This window comes from Strigops habroptila (assembly GCF_004027225.2).
Source record: "Strigops habroptila isolate Jane chromosome 13 unlocalized genomic scaffold, bStrHab1.2.pri S16, whole genome shotgun sequence".
Classification (NCBI taxonomy): Eukaryota; Metazoa; Chordata; class Aves; order Psittaciformes; family Psittacidae; genus Strigops; species Strigops habroptila.
The window spans coordinates 5,139,262-5,154,357 of NW_022651054.1; the positions used below are offsets into that span (position 1 = coordinate 5,139,262).

The 15,096-nt window shown below is 55.1% G+C and overlaps 1 protein-coding gene across 3 annotated transcripts in view; it reads left to right on the plus strand.

Moving 5' to 3' along the window:
* The first annotated feature begins 9,065 nt into the window (after window positions 1-9,065).
* The window catches only part of GTF2IRD1 (GTF2I repeat domain containing 1), a 64,895-nt gene continuing 58,864 nt past the window's right edge, over window positions 9,066-15,096 (plus strand). For all 3 annotated transcript variants that reach the window (XM_030472802.1, XM_030472800.1, XM_030472801.1), the window contains exon 1: window positions 9,066-9,220. The gene's annotated coding sequence lies outside the window, so the exon portion shown is untranslated. The remainder of the gene's footprint in view (window positions 9,221-15,096) is intronic.

A 15,096-nucleotide genomic window follows, 5' to 3' on the forward strand; every position in this document is an offset into this window, starting at 1 on the left:
CCATGGAGTGACAGTGCTATTTACTAATCCATGCTTGTTTCTCCTCTGTTCCTCTCTGACACATTCACAACACCTCAAGACAAGGAGTGCTGCAAAGTGCTGCCCTAGACCCATCTCCCTGTACCTCAAGACAGGCACATATTCATTTGAGTGGTGCCACCTTGATTTTCCAAGGGCAGAGGTGGTGGCTGGGTCATCCTCATCCCTTCCAGCTCACTTACCACAGATCTTTTATTGCCCAGGGAACGTGACTGCTGTGGCGTGGTCCCAGAGCAAGCTGTGGTTGTTGCCAGCACCCTGTGCAGCCCAGCCTCCTGCCTCTCTTTCCCCATGTCTCACCATGTGCCTGTAGGATGTTCTGAGCATCGTGGAGTATGCTGTCCCCCGTGGGGCTGGACCAGGTGCATTTAACCCCGGGGCTTGTTGCTTTTTCATGGCACAGTATCTCTTCCTTGACTGCCTGAGGGCTGTGCTTCAGCTCAGCAGCACCTCACGTAGCAATAAAACATCCATCTTTCCTTCTGCTGTGCTTTCCTGCACCCATGAGCTGTAGATCCTTTACAGAAAGGTGGGGGCTTCTTAAGATATGGGAAAAAACAGGGATGCTTTTTCCTTGCTTCTTCCTTGCTTTCTGGCTGCTGCTTTTCCTGAACTTAAGCTTCTCCCATACCACGATTACCTGGAAGTTTTAAACTCTTCCCAAAGAACTGGTGCAGTTTGCAAATGATGGATTGATTCCAGAGTGAAAATTCCAGCTGCCTGGCACTAACACCATGGAAGCTGCACATGCAGCCCTATCTAGAGCTATAACACGGTCTATACAGTGTGGTCTGTGACATCCTGCTCTTATTTTTTCAAGCTGTATAAGAGTTGCCTGTCAAAACCAAATCTCTCAAAGCATTCTGGTTCTCCACCAGCTCCCTGTGCACTGCAGGAGCTTGGCAGCTCCTAAAATAGCTGGTAAGAACAGTGGGTCCCTGGGTCACTGTGCTGCTCATTCTTAGAGCTGCTGCCAGTGCTTCACTGCCTTCCAGCGGCTGGAAGCAGAATAATTGATTTGAGCTTTGCTTGGGAGAAGTCTCTAGACGCAGGAAGGTCCATCCGGGCTCAGCCCCGCATCGGAGCTGGTGAAGTCGGTATTTGCCCTGCTGTTCGCTTCTAAAGGCTGGTGCTTGTTCGTGCCAGATCTGAAGATGCTGTGGCTGGGCAAGGATGGGATCCTGGCTGAGCTCTGCCCTGAGGAGCAAGGCTATGGCTCCTGTGTGTGATCCCACTGTCACAGCTTGGTCCTGGCCCTGAAGAGCTGCTTCAGGGAGGTTTGCGACCCTCTGCTCCATCAGTGCCAAGGCACCAGCAAGGGAAGGATTGCTCCAGCACAGCCGTCGGGCTGTCCCCACACTGTCTGCAGGGTCACCAAGCAAGTCCCCTTTTGCAGCCAACACTGCTGGTGGGAGATGTCCCAAAACCCTGCCTTTTTATGGAAACAGGAGCCTTTATCCAGTAGTGAATCTTCCATCAAGCCCTTCCCAGGGTTCTGGGCAGAAGCTGCTTGCCCAGGGCAGGAAGCAAAGTCCATTAGCATCGTGTCCCTGCTCAGGGCAGGTGACTCCAGCTCCATCTTTTCTGTAGCTCCACAGTATCATTCATTAAGGTGCATATTTACAATCAAGTGCCCAAGCCCTGGTATCTCACAGAGATAACACCATAGCACATGCCTTTGTTTGCAGACATTGCTGTTAATTGTACAGCAAGGATTAATAAAACATGAAGTTGAAAGATGCCTAAATCACAGGGGGGGAGCCGGTAATCTCTGCCAACAATAATATTTGCACTTTATTTTCATCCCAGCATCCAGCCAAGAGCGGAGCCTGGGCTGGGGAGCAGGACCACTGCATGTGAATGGATGGGGTGAGGATGGAGCGGGGATCCTTACCTGCTCCTTGGGCTCAGAAGAGGTGATGTGTGGGACACATCCTTCCTCATCCGTCTTGGGGACCTCATCCCTTGGGATGCTGTGTTCATGCCCAGAGCTGGATGGGTGCTTCAGGAGTGGGTTTAATCCAGGGGTGAGGGAGGGATAAGCGTGCAGTGCATGGGGACACACACAGAGGTGACATCTCTCTGGGGATATGGCTGCCCTGCTCTAACCACCATTTGCTGGTGGTGCTGCTGGACCTGCCTCCGAAGGGCACATCCCTCTGGGATGTTCCCTGTGGATGGGGTGGATGTACCAGCTCTCTGCTTGGTGCTGGGAGACCTGTGAGCCACCAAAGGTGCCATTTGGCTTTTACAGGGGCTGCCCATGTCCCCTCTCTGCTGCAGCCCCAATGCCAATGAGTTCAGCAGCCCCAGGGCTGGAATCGGGGCTGGGAATGTGCTGCTTCCCCGGCAAGGCTGTTTCCTCCCCATCCCTTTGCTCCTAACAAGCATCCTTGTCAAAATAGCTAATTTCCTTCCAGAACAAAAAGTCACCTGAATACATTTGGAAGCTGTATTGCACTATCAGGGTAATCAGAATTTAATTTGATGCAGTCAAGGCTCTAAAAAGATGTTATCAAGGGGAACATCAAAGCTGGATTCCTGCGCTTGGAAATGCAACTGGAATGCTTAGTCCAGAGTTCTCATTTTATTGGAGACTTTCAAAATATCAGTCTAAATAACAAAAAACGAATATTAAGAGTATTTGCAAATTAATGTCTTTTGTAGCTGAACAAAGGCTCCTTCTTTTGCATGTCTGGGACAGTCTCTTATTAAATCCTACTAATTATACAATTTTGTTGTGTCTAATCATTTCTGCACTTGCAGGAATTAGAACTGAAGCTCTTTTCCCCTGTTGTTGCACCACGCTGCTCCGCACGGGCCTGATCCTGCAAAGTGAGGCTGCTCCCACTCACCACAGGGAGACCCCATGGGGACAGGGACAGGGAGAAGGTGGGATGAGGACCTGGGTTGTTCTTTCTCTCCTGGGCCTGTTATGCCCTTGGGGCTTTGCATCATTCCAGCTCTTGGGATAGCTGAGGAAAAGCTCCAGCTCTTACTACTGAATGTAATTGTGTGATCATTTTAGGTTTTACTTCTGAAGTACAATGTCAGAAGACAGGAAAGTGTCTTGGGCCTTTTGGGCACCAAGAAGGTTGAAAATGTGACCAAAATGTGGTCTTGGAGACGGGGTGCCCCTTTCTGGGGAGGTTTTGTTTTCTGGGGAGGTTTTGTTTGAGCTGTGGGCCACGGCTGTGTAACCTTGACCACATTCCCTTCAAACACCACGATTTCCATGCCAGGCTCAGGCTGTTTTGCCACCCAGCATGTGCTAAACTGGCCGGGGCCATGGCGATGGCACAGCATCCCCTGCCCACCGACCCTGTATCTTCCCTTAGCTCCTACGTCTTTAGATCCCAATCCCAAACACTGTCATCCCCACAGACAGGGGACATGGGGGACAGACCTGTCCCCTGGTTTAGCCCTCAGAAACGTAGCAGGGGAGCTTTGGGGGAGAAGGAGGTTCAGTCAACTTCGTTAGGGAAATAGCATGGATCTTGTGTTCAAACCTTTGAAGTGTTAATTAAAAAGAATTATGCAAAGGAGCGAGGGTTTGAAACATTCATTTGAATCTCAATAAGGCATCTGTATTAAAAATAGCAGCGGGATCAACTAAAGATACAGCAGTTTTGGAGCGAAACGGTCCCGGCATCCCTGGTACTGTTGGGCAGTGGGTTTCTGCCCGCTCCCTGCCCCAGATGGGCACAGCAAGAGCCTGGGAAAATGCTTCTTGTCTAATATTTAAAGATCTTCAAAGCATCTTGTTTAGGAAAAGACCCAGTGGGGTCCGGTGTGGTGCTTTGCTGTAGTGCATGGGGAGGGAGAGAGGACTTCATGGACTGGGGAGGTGGGTGCAAGGCTGGGACTACCCCGGGGGCACCCAACATGGGGCACAAGGCACCCCTCACGCCACCCTCCTGCACAGCCCTTGCCAGAGGAAACCGAGGGGATGCACCTCTCCAGCACAGCCCTTCATTAAAACCCCCGGCATGTCCCGGCCCTCGCTCGTTCCAATGAAAAGCATCCAGGGTATTAATTACCAGATCGATGGATAACACCGTTAAGTTTACTTTTGTGCTGCACAGACCCAGCGGGAATGTCAATGCCTCCTGCCCTTGGTGCGGGTGCTGCAAGGGCACCCGCGGGTGGGCAGCACCACAGGGGCACCAAGACCCCCTGTCTGCAGACAACTGATGTTCTTGGTTCATTCCCAGTATAGTTGTGAGGGGATGGGTCCTGCGGTGGGGATGGGTTTACTGGGCAGTGAGCTGGGGGGCCTAAAGCAGCCTGGGCAGGGGATGGGGTGAGGAGGTTTGCTGCGGACCCGTGGGGAAGGTGCTCATGGGCAAAGCTGCATGCTCGCGGTGAAATTCAGTGTTGGTTTCAATGCTGGGGCTGTCACCTCAGCTGCAGGTTTGAGTAAACATGGGTGAATATCAGCCTGACCTTGGGCAGGACTTGGGGGCAGTGGTCCCTTGTCCCCCTGCTGGCGGGAGGAGGTGATGCTTTCAGCCAAAATTGCCACAGGGATAACCCCTGTGCCCGCCTTCCCGTGCCAGAGAGTGGGATTTTCATGGATGGGGCTTCCCCATTCCCATTGGGATGCCTGAAGTCTGCAGAGAGGACCCGGGGCAAAGGCTGGGCTGTTGGACCTCTCCAGGGATGCTGCTAGTACCTGTTGCATCCTTCCTGCCCGCACAGGTGCCTGAAGGATTCCCCATCCCTTGCAGTGATAACCCAAAACCAACCCTGGTGATGATGTCTGCTTGGGAAAGGGCCTTTCCTTCTGCCCGATGACATGGAGCTGGGAAGGACAGGAAGGTCAGAAAGGGGAAATCTCCCTGCTCTGCTCCCCAGGATGCTGTCTAGAGGCTCCAGTTTGGGAGCGCCTCGCCTGGCTCCATTAGCATGGAAATTACTCAAGGTTCACACATAAGATAGCTGGAAAAGCATCTTATCTGTTGCACTGGAGCAAACTCCTTTTGCAGTGCAGCATTCAAAGGACGGCACGACTGCAGGCAGCTGGCACAGAGATAGATGTGTTCAATGTAGATAGGCAGAGTAAACACTCCTCCTAAGCCAGCGCTGTGCCCTGGCAGGGAATGGAGACGGGGCTGGGGTCTTTTGATCTTTCTACAAATATGTTTGGGACCAACAGCTACCAGCCCGGGTTTTGCAGGGAACCTTGCTAGTTTCCCTCAATAGCATGTTTCTTGCAAGAGAATTAATAGTACTTTTGGCTGCCTTGGTGCATGGCTCTCCCCATAGTAGCTGTTTTGTGGGCAGGATGGATTCTTTACTATGAGGGTGCTGAGGCGCTGGCACAGGGTGCCCAGAGAAGCTGTGGCTGCCCCATCCCTGGCAGTGTTCAAGGCCAGGTTGGACACAGGGGCTTGGAGCAACCTGCTCTAGTGGAAGGTGTCCCTGCCCATAGGAGGGGGTTGGAACTGGATGAGCTTTAAGGTCCCTTCCAACCCAAACCACTCTAAATAGAGCTCCAAACCCATTTGCTGCACACACAGTGTTGTTCTTGCAAGTGTGGGCAATAGCTTGAAAAGCTTTTTTTTCTCCCCCCAACCCTCAGAGCTTTCCACCCAGGGCCACGGATGCCAGGACTTGCTCCTCTGGGCTTTTCCTTGTGTGGTTTTCATGTCTCCCAGCTCTGCTCTGGGTAATGCCAGCTCCCCGCATCCAGCCACGAGGCGCCAGCAGCAGCAGGTTGTTGGGGACTGCCAGAAATGTCCCACTCTTTGATCCATAATTTAAAACCATTTTGTTTTGCCTTGCTTGTTTTAACCAGCGATTTGCTGTGGCAGAAGAACACAATCCCCCTTCAGGAAAGAAGAAGCCAACTCATTATTTCAATTACATTCCCCCTGACCTTACTAAAACTTTTTTCCTCGTTCTCGCTTCTAAAGAAGCAGCTTTTCTTTCTTTTCTTCATTTTTATGATCTCAAATTCCACTGGGAGACAGCAGAAATCAGCACATCAGAGCAACCAGCGGTTCCTGTGATGCCCAGCAGTCACTAATTAACAAATTAAAAAGAAAAATCTTCCTGCAGATAGGATTGTTCTCTGGCGATGTTGCCTTTTCTTTTGTCAGCGCTGTGACAAGGAACTTCTTTATTGCTGCAGATAGAGCAGATTAAACCATCCCTCTCGTGCTGTTCACTAGTTGGATGGGTTTGTGCCGCTTATTGTTTTGGCCCCCAAATAAAGAGTTTTGCCCCCACTTTTACCCTGTCCTGTTGGGTTCCTTCAGAGATGTGCAGAGGTGTGACAAGAGAGTGTTTAAGGCATCCATCGTCCCCCGGCTGGACCAGGTATCCTTTAACAGAATCATAGAATAATGAGGGTTGGAAAGGACCTTTAGATCATCTAGTTCCAACCCCCAATAATAAGCATGAGCATCCCAAGAGGATGGAGGCTCAGGGGGGCTGAGTGTGGACTCAGTTCCAGTGGAACATCTGGAGAACATCTTGGGTGCCATCGGATGTCTCAGCTCCCTCCTGAAGCCCATAGCCTCCAGACCTTCCCTCCCAGCCCTTGTGCGGTCCAGCCCCAGCCTGCTGCCTCCATCTCCCCAGGCTCCTTCTCCAGATTCCAGGATCAATCTGGCCTCTCCCCATCCCAAGTGCTTGTAGCCCCATGTGGAGACGGCACCAAAGCAGAGGCTCTGCTGGGAGCTGCAGGGACTGAGCTCTCTGTTTGCACGTTGGTGACCAAAGGTGGTACCTGAGGGTCTTCAACCTTATTTTGGTTCATGGTCCCCAACAGTGACCCCAAAGCCAGCCACAGGGCTGGCCCCAAGGAGGGCAGGTTTGGGGAGCAGAAACAAGCACAAGCCTGGCCTGAGCATGTCTTCAGGCAGGACCCAAAACCTCTGCCCACCAGGATGGGCACCCGGGGCCCAGCACAGCGGACACACACAGCCATGGGAGCTGGGTGTTGGATCAAAACATGCTTTTTCCCCACTTTCAGGCTGCACAGGTTTCCTGGGCCAGGGACCACGGGTTTGGGATGACAGCGTGCTGTGAAGGTGATGGAGAGCCATGGGAAGAGCAGGACAGCAGAGACTGCACAGAAACCCACCGTCCTTCTCCAGCAGCTTCCCCTTCTTCAGCTCTTCTGCTCGGGTGACCTAATGTAATTAATGTTAGTGGGTGGTTTTTGGTGGGGGCTTATAGATAATTAGCCAAAAGCTGCCCTGATTTCCTTCTGCCAAGTAAGATCTTCCATTTAATTACCCAGCAAGTGTGGGTTCGCTCACCATTTATGCTCCCAGGGACCTCAGTGTGAATCGGGGACCAGCTCCAGCCACTCTACAGGGACAAATCTGCCCCACGGAGCCCCATCCCCTTAAAGCCTTCATCTTTCATGGGGTTTGCTGGGACCCCCACGCAGCCTTCACTATCAGTGCAACAGGTTTGCCAGGCCTGATAACACGGGGAGGGATGCAGGGGCTGCTGGGTGCTTGCATGGGGCTTGGCAGGGCCAAAAAGCCCCTTTCCCATTCTTCCAGAAACTGGGAAAACTAGTGTTTTCTCTGAAAACGGTTTCTCCTCCCATGGCCCTGGAGTGGTGATAAATCATCACTTATTTAAAACAAAACCCATCTAATGGAGCAGCTGTGTAATGTGCTTCAAAGGCAAAAACGTCAGCAGTTCCCAAACTTTGGAGGTTCAAACGCCGCCGAGTCATTGTTAATAGTTTTTCATTTGTTTTAATTTGCCATTCCTTAATTTGCAGCGAGGAACTCAGGAAAGAACCATTTCCTCTTCACGGGTCGGCTCTTCCCACTGGCAAGAGCAGCCTCGGCCTCTGTGCCGCCGGGATGGGGATGGTGGCAGCACCAGCGGGGTGAATGGGAGCTGCCAGTACCGCAGTGCCTGGCTCTGGTGATGGGGAGCTCTGAATGGGTACGCCAGGATGGGCTGTGCTGGGACAAGCTGTGCCATGCAGTGCCAGGCCATGTCCTGGCCGTGCCACACCAAGGCCAGGTATGTCAACCTGCAGCTGCAGCAAGTGGTGCTATGCCATGCTAAGCAGTGCAGTACCAGGCCATGCCAAGCTGAGGCAAGCCAAGCCATGTGGGGCAGGGCTGTGCTGAGCTGTGCCATGCCATGCCGTGCCAAGTCACTCGGTGCTGAGCCAAGTTGTGCTGAGCTGAGCCATGCAGGGCAAGGCTGTGCCAAGCTGTGCTCATGTGTATACCAAGTTGTGCCATGCTAAGCCAAGCCGTGCCAAGCCGAGCCAAGCTAAGCTGTGCCAAACCATGTTGTGTTGAGCTGAGCTGTGCAAAGCCAGGCCATGCCAAGCCAGGCCATGCCAAGCCACACCGTGACGAGCCAAGCCACACAGGGCAAGGCTGTGGCAAGCCATGCCATGCTGAGCTGAGCCAAGCTATGCGGGGCAAGGCTGTGCTGAGCTGAGCTGTGCTATGCCAAGCCAAGCCATGTCACAGCAGGTCAAGCTGTGCCGTGCTATGCTGAGCTGCACAGGGCCAGGCCATCCAAACTGTGCCATGCCAAACAGGGCTGTGTTGAGCCGTGCCACGCCGGGCTGTGCCAAGGCGTGCTGTATCATGCCAAACCAAGCCAAGGACCACACTATACCGAGCCGTACTGTGCCAAACCGTGCCAAATCCAGCCATGCCAACACCGACAGGTGGCGATAGGTCCCCATTGCACCCCCATACAGCCGACTGGGCCACCGCACCGGGGCCGTGCCGAGCCGCGGCGAGCCGTGACGGCTCGGTACTGCTCGGCACGGCCCCGGCTTGGCTTGAAAGGATTTAACACAGCTCGTCCCCCCCACTTAACCCCCCCGTCCGGTTATCGGGCTGGCTAATCCCGTATGTAAATGGCAGCCAATGGATGGTGCCGTTGAGCGGGGCTGGGATTAGCGGCGGGGCGAATGGCTGGCACTTTTACTGGGATTACAGAACAAAGAGCTGCTCTCCCTCCTCCAGCTCCGGGTGGGTTGGTGGGGGGGGAGTTTATTTCCCACCCCCCCCCGCCCCTTATTCCTTCCCTTTAAGCCCCCACCGGGCCCCGCCCGGGAGGAGGGAAGCGGCGGGAGGCGGCTCCATCCCGGCTCCATCCCGGCTCTATCCCGGCCCCCGCCGCTCCGCGCAGCCTCGCCGGGGAAGGCAGGAGCGCCGCGCCCGAGCCTCCCGCGGTAAGGAAAAGTTTTGCCCCCCCCTTTCCCTTCCGTGTGTCCCCCCCGACCCCGGTACCAACCCTGGGGGGTGGCGGTGGGGAGGGCTAAGGGGGTGCGGGGGTTGGGGGGTGCTGCGTGCCGTGGGGCTTGGAGGGGGGCAGGGGGCGTTAGGGATGGGGGTGCAGGGGGGTGGTAGGGTTGGGGGGTGGGATAAGGCTTGGGGGTGATGGGGCTGGGGGGGGTGGTAGAGCTGGGGGATGCAGGGGGTGTTAGGGCTGTTGGGAGTGCAGGGGGGCATTAAGGCTTGGGGGATGCTGGGGGGCAATAGGGCTGGGGGGATATAGGGAGGCGTTAGGGCTTGGGGGTTGCTGAGCGGTGATAGGAGTGGGGCGCAATAGAGCTTGGGGGATGCTGGGGGGCAATAAGTCTGGGGGGGATGCTGAGTTTATTAGGGCTGGAGGGATACAGGGGGGCATAGGGTTGGGAGGGATGCTGAGGGGCGATAGGGCTGGAGGAGATGCTGAAGGGCAATAGAGCTGGGGGGGATGCTAGGGGGCAATAGGGCTGGTGGGGATGCTGGGTTCATTGGGGCTGGGGGAGATGCTAGGCTTGTTGGGGCTGGGGGAGATGCTAGGCTTGTTAGGGCTGGGGAGCTGAAGGTGGTAGTTAGGGCTTGAGGGATGCTGAAGGGTGATAGGACTTGTGGGCAATAGGGCTGGGAGTGATGGCGGGGGGCAAGAGGGCTGGAGAGATGCTGGACTCATTAGGGCTGAGGGGGTGCAGGAGGGGACATAAAGGCTTGAGGATTGCTGAGGAGTGATAGGGCTAGTGGATGCAGGGGGGCAATAGAGCTGGTAGGGATGCTGGGCTCATTGGGGCTGTGGGGGTGCAGGGGGCAATAGGGATACTGGGGGAGGTTAGTGCTGGTGGTGCAGGGGGGGCATTAGGGCTGGAGGATGCTGCAGGGCAGTAGGGCTGCCAGGGATGCTGAGGGGTGTTAAAGCTGGGAGGGATGTTGGGGCTTGGGGGAGATGCTGGGGATATTGGAGGGTGTTGAGCTCTTTGGGACTGGGGTTGGCATTAGGGCTGCTGGGGAGGAATCCTGGGCATGATGATGGGGCTTGGGGTTGGTGGGGTCCATCAGGGCTCTGGGGGGATGCCAGGAGGCAATAAGGCTGGGGGGGGGCAGGTATGAAGGATTGGGGCAATAGTGCTGCAGGGAGGGGAGCCTGGGATGGTGAGGCAGGGGGTGCAGAAGCAGTAGGGCTGGGGTTGCTGGGCTGGCCCTTGGTGCCCATCACTGCAGTGGTGTCCCATATCCTGAAGGCAGCTCCAGGGCCAGCACCTACCCTGGCTGTGTGTGGTGGTGCCGGGCAGGATGGAAGCCGGGCACAGGGCTCTGCCGGGGCTCGCCCCCTCTCCAGCACGGGGAGAGGCAGCAGCACGGCTGGAAATAGAAACGCAGGGTTGAGCTGACGAAGCGCTCAGGGCTTCAGCTGTGCTGGGAACCCGGCCTCGGCACCGCGGCCGTGGTGCGGAGGGACAGGCGTCCTCTGCGGCTCCCCAGTGCTGCTGGGGGCAAGCACAGGCTTCTTGGTGCGTGGTGATGGCCATGGTGGGGAGAAAGTTGCTCCCCGGAGAGCCGGTGCCCTTGTCCTTCCAGTGCACGGGGCTGGCCGTGGGCTTATCTGGGATAAGCTGTAAATTGGAGCGATCCTATTAATGATCTCGCGCCAGAGCAAGCCTCGGTCCCGGCGGCACTGTGGGTCCTGGGTGTTTGCGGTGGGCACCGGGTATGCCTGGGAAGGGCTTCGGGAGGCATTGGTGCTGCTGAGCATCACTGCAGAGCCGTGGTGTGATGGGCATTTTGGGATCGCTGCTTGGCCTCCTGGCACATATGTTGCCTATCGGCATCCTAGTTCCGGACGTTGGAAGTGCCTGGGGACATCATCACTGAGCCTCATGTGACAGGAGCCCCAGCTTTAGGGTGTCTGCTCCTCATGCTGCTCCCACTGGAAGAGCTGGGGCATAATCCTGTGGACACGAGCACCTTTAATTCTGCAGGGTCCCAGGTCTCTGGTCCCCACCGGTGCAGCCAGACTTGCTCTGTGGATGTCGCCCTCTGAGCCCAAGGAGTTTCCTACTCCTGTGGAAACTGCTGCAGCGCTCGCTCTGAAATGAAGTGTGTGATGTTGTCAGACCTGACCCCGCTGTGGCCGAGGGGCTGGGGTGCCAGTGGCTCCTCTGCTGCAGGCCCCCGCCACCATCGGGGCGATATCAAGCAGCCAGTCAGGTATCGAGGTCACATCTGAGCAGCTGCAGCACAGTGTGGCTGTGGTCACCCATGGGCCCCCCACTCTTCTCTTTGCCCCACAGAGCTGGGGTCCCAGTGCCTGCTGGGGGACAGGGCACCCTGGTTTGGGGCTGGGCTGCTGTTTTTTCCATGCACTGAGCTGGTGTTGCCTCTGAAGGCCGTGTTTTTGGGATGTGAAACCGCTGGATGCAGGCAGGGGAAGGGGTCAGGCAACTGCTCTAATGGGGTGGTTGCAGGAGCCAGGGAGTGATGAAGGGGATACATGCTGGTGGCCACCACCACCTCCTTCTGCTGTTCCTCCTAGAGGGCTTTCACGTGTCAATGCAGGATGGGTCACTGTTCGTTTAGGTTTGCTAATGAGAAGCTGGGAGAGGAGGGAAGGAACCTGCTCAGGGAGGTATTTAGCAACCTGCCCTACCAGCCCGGGCATGAGATGTGGTGCCCTTCACGCATCCAGTGGGACCTTGTGTGGGGCAGGAGGTGACAACGAGGGTGGACTTTGCGGCCAGTACAGAGGGGACAGGTCTGGCTGTCCCACATGGAATCACGTATGGCTTGAGCGATGCTCAGCTTCAAGGAAGGAGGAAAGAAAAACAAAGCCCCAAACCCAAAAATCCCATACCAAAACAGCGACCTCTTGCTGCTGGAGCCAATGGGGGATTCCCATCTGCTGCTCCCGCAGGAAATAGCTCAGATTTTTTTCAGCAATTATCAATGCCCCGTACTTCCTTTGGGAATTCTGGCAGCTCTACCCTGGCAGCCAGGCTGGAGGAATGCGGAGGGACTCCAGTCACCGGCCAGGCTCGTCCCCAGCCAGTTGCCTGCCGTGGGGCTGACCCCTGGCATGGTTGCAGGGCTTGTTCCCGGTCCTGCCCGTTGGGTGATGGATGCGGTTGTTCCTTGTGCCGCCGGGATCCATCTGCAGATGCCTGAGGCGGGTGGATGTGGTGGTAGTTCATCATGGAAGAAGAGGCAGGATGGTGACTGCAGCTCCCAACATGGCTCGGCTTGGGTGTAGTTGGTAGGGTAGGTAGGTAGCTAATAGTTTGGGGAAGGGGATGAATGAGGGGCTGTGTTGGTGTCTGTGCTCTTCTCTTGGCCCTCTGGCCACATCTACCTGTGTTGCGCCTTGTTGGCAATGAGAAACCTCCTCTGGGGCTTTGCAGTGAGCAGATGCTGAATGCACGTGGGATGGGTTTGCCACCACCAGTAGCCTTCCTCTTGAGGACAAAGAGGAGAGGAAAGTACCTGCTGGGAGCCCCTTCTAAGGATGGAGATATCCATCTGGGAGATAAAATGTATTTATTGATTCATTTATTGGGAAGAGTCCAGCTGGAAGCTGTAGGGAAGGGCCTCTGGTGTCCGTCAGGATGCTGTGCCCAAGCAGTGGGGCTGGAGGCAGAGAGCAGCCCTGGCTGGAGGTTTTCTGGGGACATGACGGGTCTTTGCAGACTGGAGCAAGATTTCCCAGGACTTTGCTCTGCCCCGTTGCAGCCTGTCCCTTCACAGGACGTGTTTAATTTAAATCTCTTGAAGCATTGTCTTTGAAAAGAGGTCGGGAACCTTTTGCCTGGTCAGAAGCCGCAGGAGGCTCGGGGCTGTGTGGTGGCTGGAGTCTAGGTGGGCTTTATAGGTTGGGGGCTCAGGGTATTTCTTAATTGCCATTTCAATGCATCATTGCTTAGTGCAGCCTCGTTGGTTGAATGTGCTTTGAGCCTAAGTGAGTCTGGGTGAGCGCTGAGCCCTGCTGTGTGGTGACCCTGTGGTACTGGAGCAACAGGCTGGGGTGGGGGCTGCTGCCAGAGAAATCACAGAATCGCAGACTGGTTTGGGTTGGAAGGGACCTTAAAGCTTATCCTTCCATTAGACCAGGTTGCTCCAAGCCCTGGCAGTGTTCAAGGCCAGGTTGGACAGAGCCTTGGGTGACATGGTCTAGTGCGAGGTGTCCCTGCCCATGGCAGGGGGTTGGAACTAAATGATCTTAAGGTCCAACCCAAACTAGTCTGTGATGCTATGATTCTAATCCCTTGAAGCAGCTGGGGCATCGCTTTTGTGGGAATAACCCTGTGCCCCATCCTGGTTTGGGAGCCGCTGTCAAATGCCACCTTACAAACACTTTGGTGGTGATTTCCGAGGGACTTCCCTACAGTTTCAGCAAGGCTTTCCCATGGGGAGGATGCTGTGAAGAAAAGCACTCAGTACAGAATCCCCTCCCCAAGCAGGCTGTGCTGATGTGGGATTTACATTCCTGCACGCAAACTACTTCTGTTTGAATTCTGTGGCTTCGTGTTGCCTTGTCTCTGCTCTGTGTGGGTCTGGCTGGTTTAGGAAGAGAATTAACCTCAGTGAGGTGAGGAGCATTAGTCTGCTGCTGCATCCGTCCGCATGGATGTCATTCCCCTCAGAGCTGATCTCCACCTCTCATGTGAGGGATGAGGTGTCTGTCTTCATCTTCTGTGGCACCACAAACCTCCTGAGCCCCATGGGCAGAGTACAACTGGGGAGCTCGGAGAGTGCTTTGGAGCATATATCCCTCTGGAGATGTCCATGAGGAAAACTGGTGGGCAGGAGGTTTTGTAACCTTTTTTATTTTTTGGAGCATTTCTTGCATGTCTTGGTGATGTGCATGGGTATTGGTTGCTGCCGGGGGTTGTGTGTCCTGCTTAGCTGGGATGTTCCTGGAGGAGAAACCTCCCTCTGTAATGGGTGGATGAAAGTGTTCAAGGCCAGGTTGGATGGGGCTTGGAGCAACCTGCTCTAGTGGAAGGTGGACCTGCCCATGGCAGGGGGCTGGAACTGGATGAGCTTTAAGGTCCCTTCCAACCCAAACCACTCTATGATATGCACGCTTCAAAGAGGACTGCGTGGTGCCCAGGCCCTGATGACCAGCAGCTTTACGGGGTAGTTTGAAGTGGGTCTGAAAAATCCCGTTACATGAGAAGAGGTGTTTGGTAGAGAGGTTGGGGCTAAGCCCTGTCCCTGCCTGAGGCAGGGGATGGATGCATGGGATCCCAAACACAGGTTGTGCCAGTGTTGAGGCCATCGAGGAGCCCTTGGCTTCCTTCTCCCTCACTAAAAATAGGGGGGGAAAGCTCTCAGAGCTTTTGCTTTGGTAACTGCTGGGTAGAAGAACATAGAGGTAGTCAGTGTGGCTTAGGGAAAATTCGTGGTGAGTGGAGAGGGAGTCATCCAGAGCAAGGTAACACTAGGGAGATGAAACCATCACAGTGGGTGAAGATTTCCTTGGTTTTATGCAGTTGCTGTGCGAGAAGATGCTTCACCCATCTTTAAAAGATGGTGTGCAGGGATGGGTGCATTTCATTTCCATGCCCAGGTTTCAGCAGAGCTCACATCTTTACCTCCAGCTGCTTCTGCATGGACATGTCTCCTGCTTGGGAAACCAGACGCTCCCTAATGCTTGCATGAGGTGACCTTGCCTTGGGACACTGGCCACCGGGTTGCTCATCTGGAGCTTCAGCCTCGTGGCATTAAAGGGTTGGCCCTGGGGTGGTAGGGATGGCTCCGGCTGTCACTCTGAGGATGGAGGTGGCTGTCTGGAGGTGGGCAGAGCCCTCCTGTG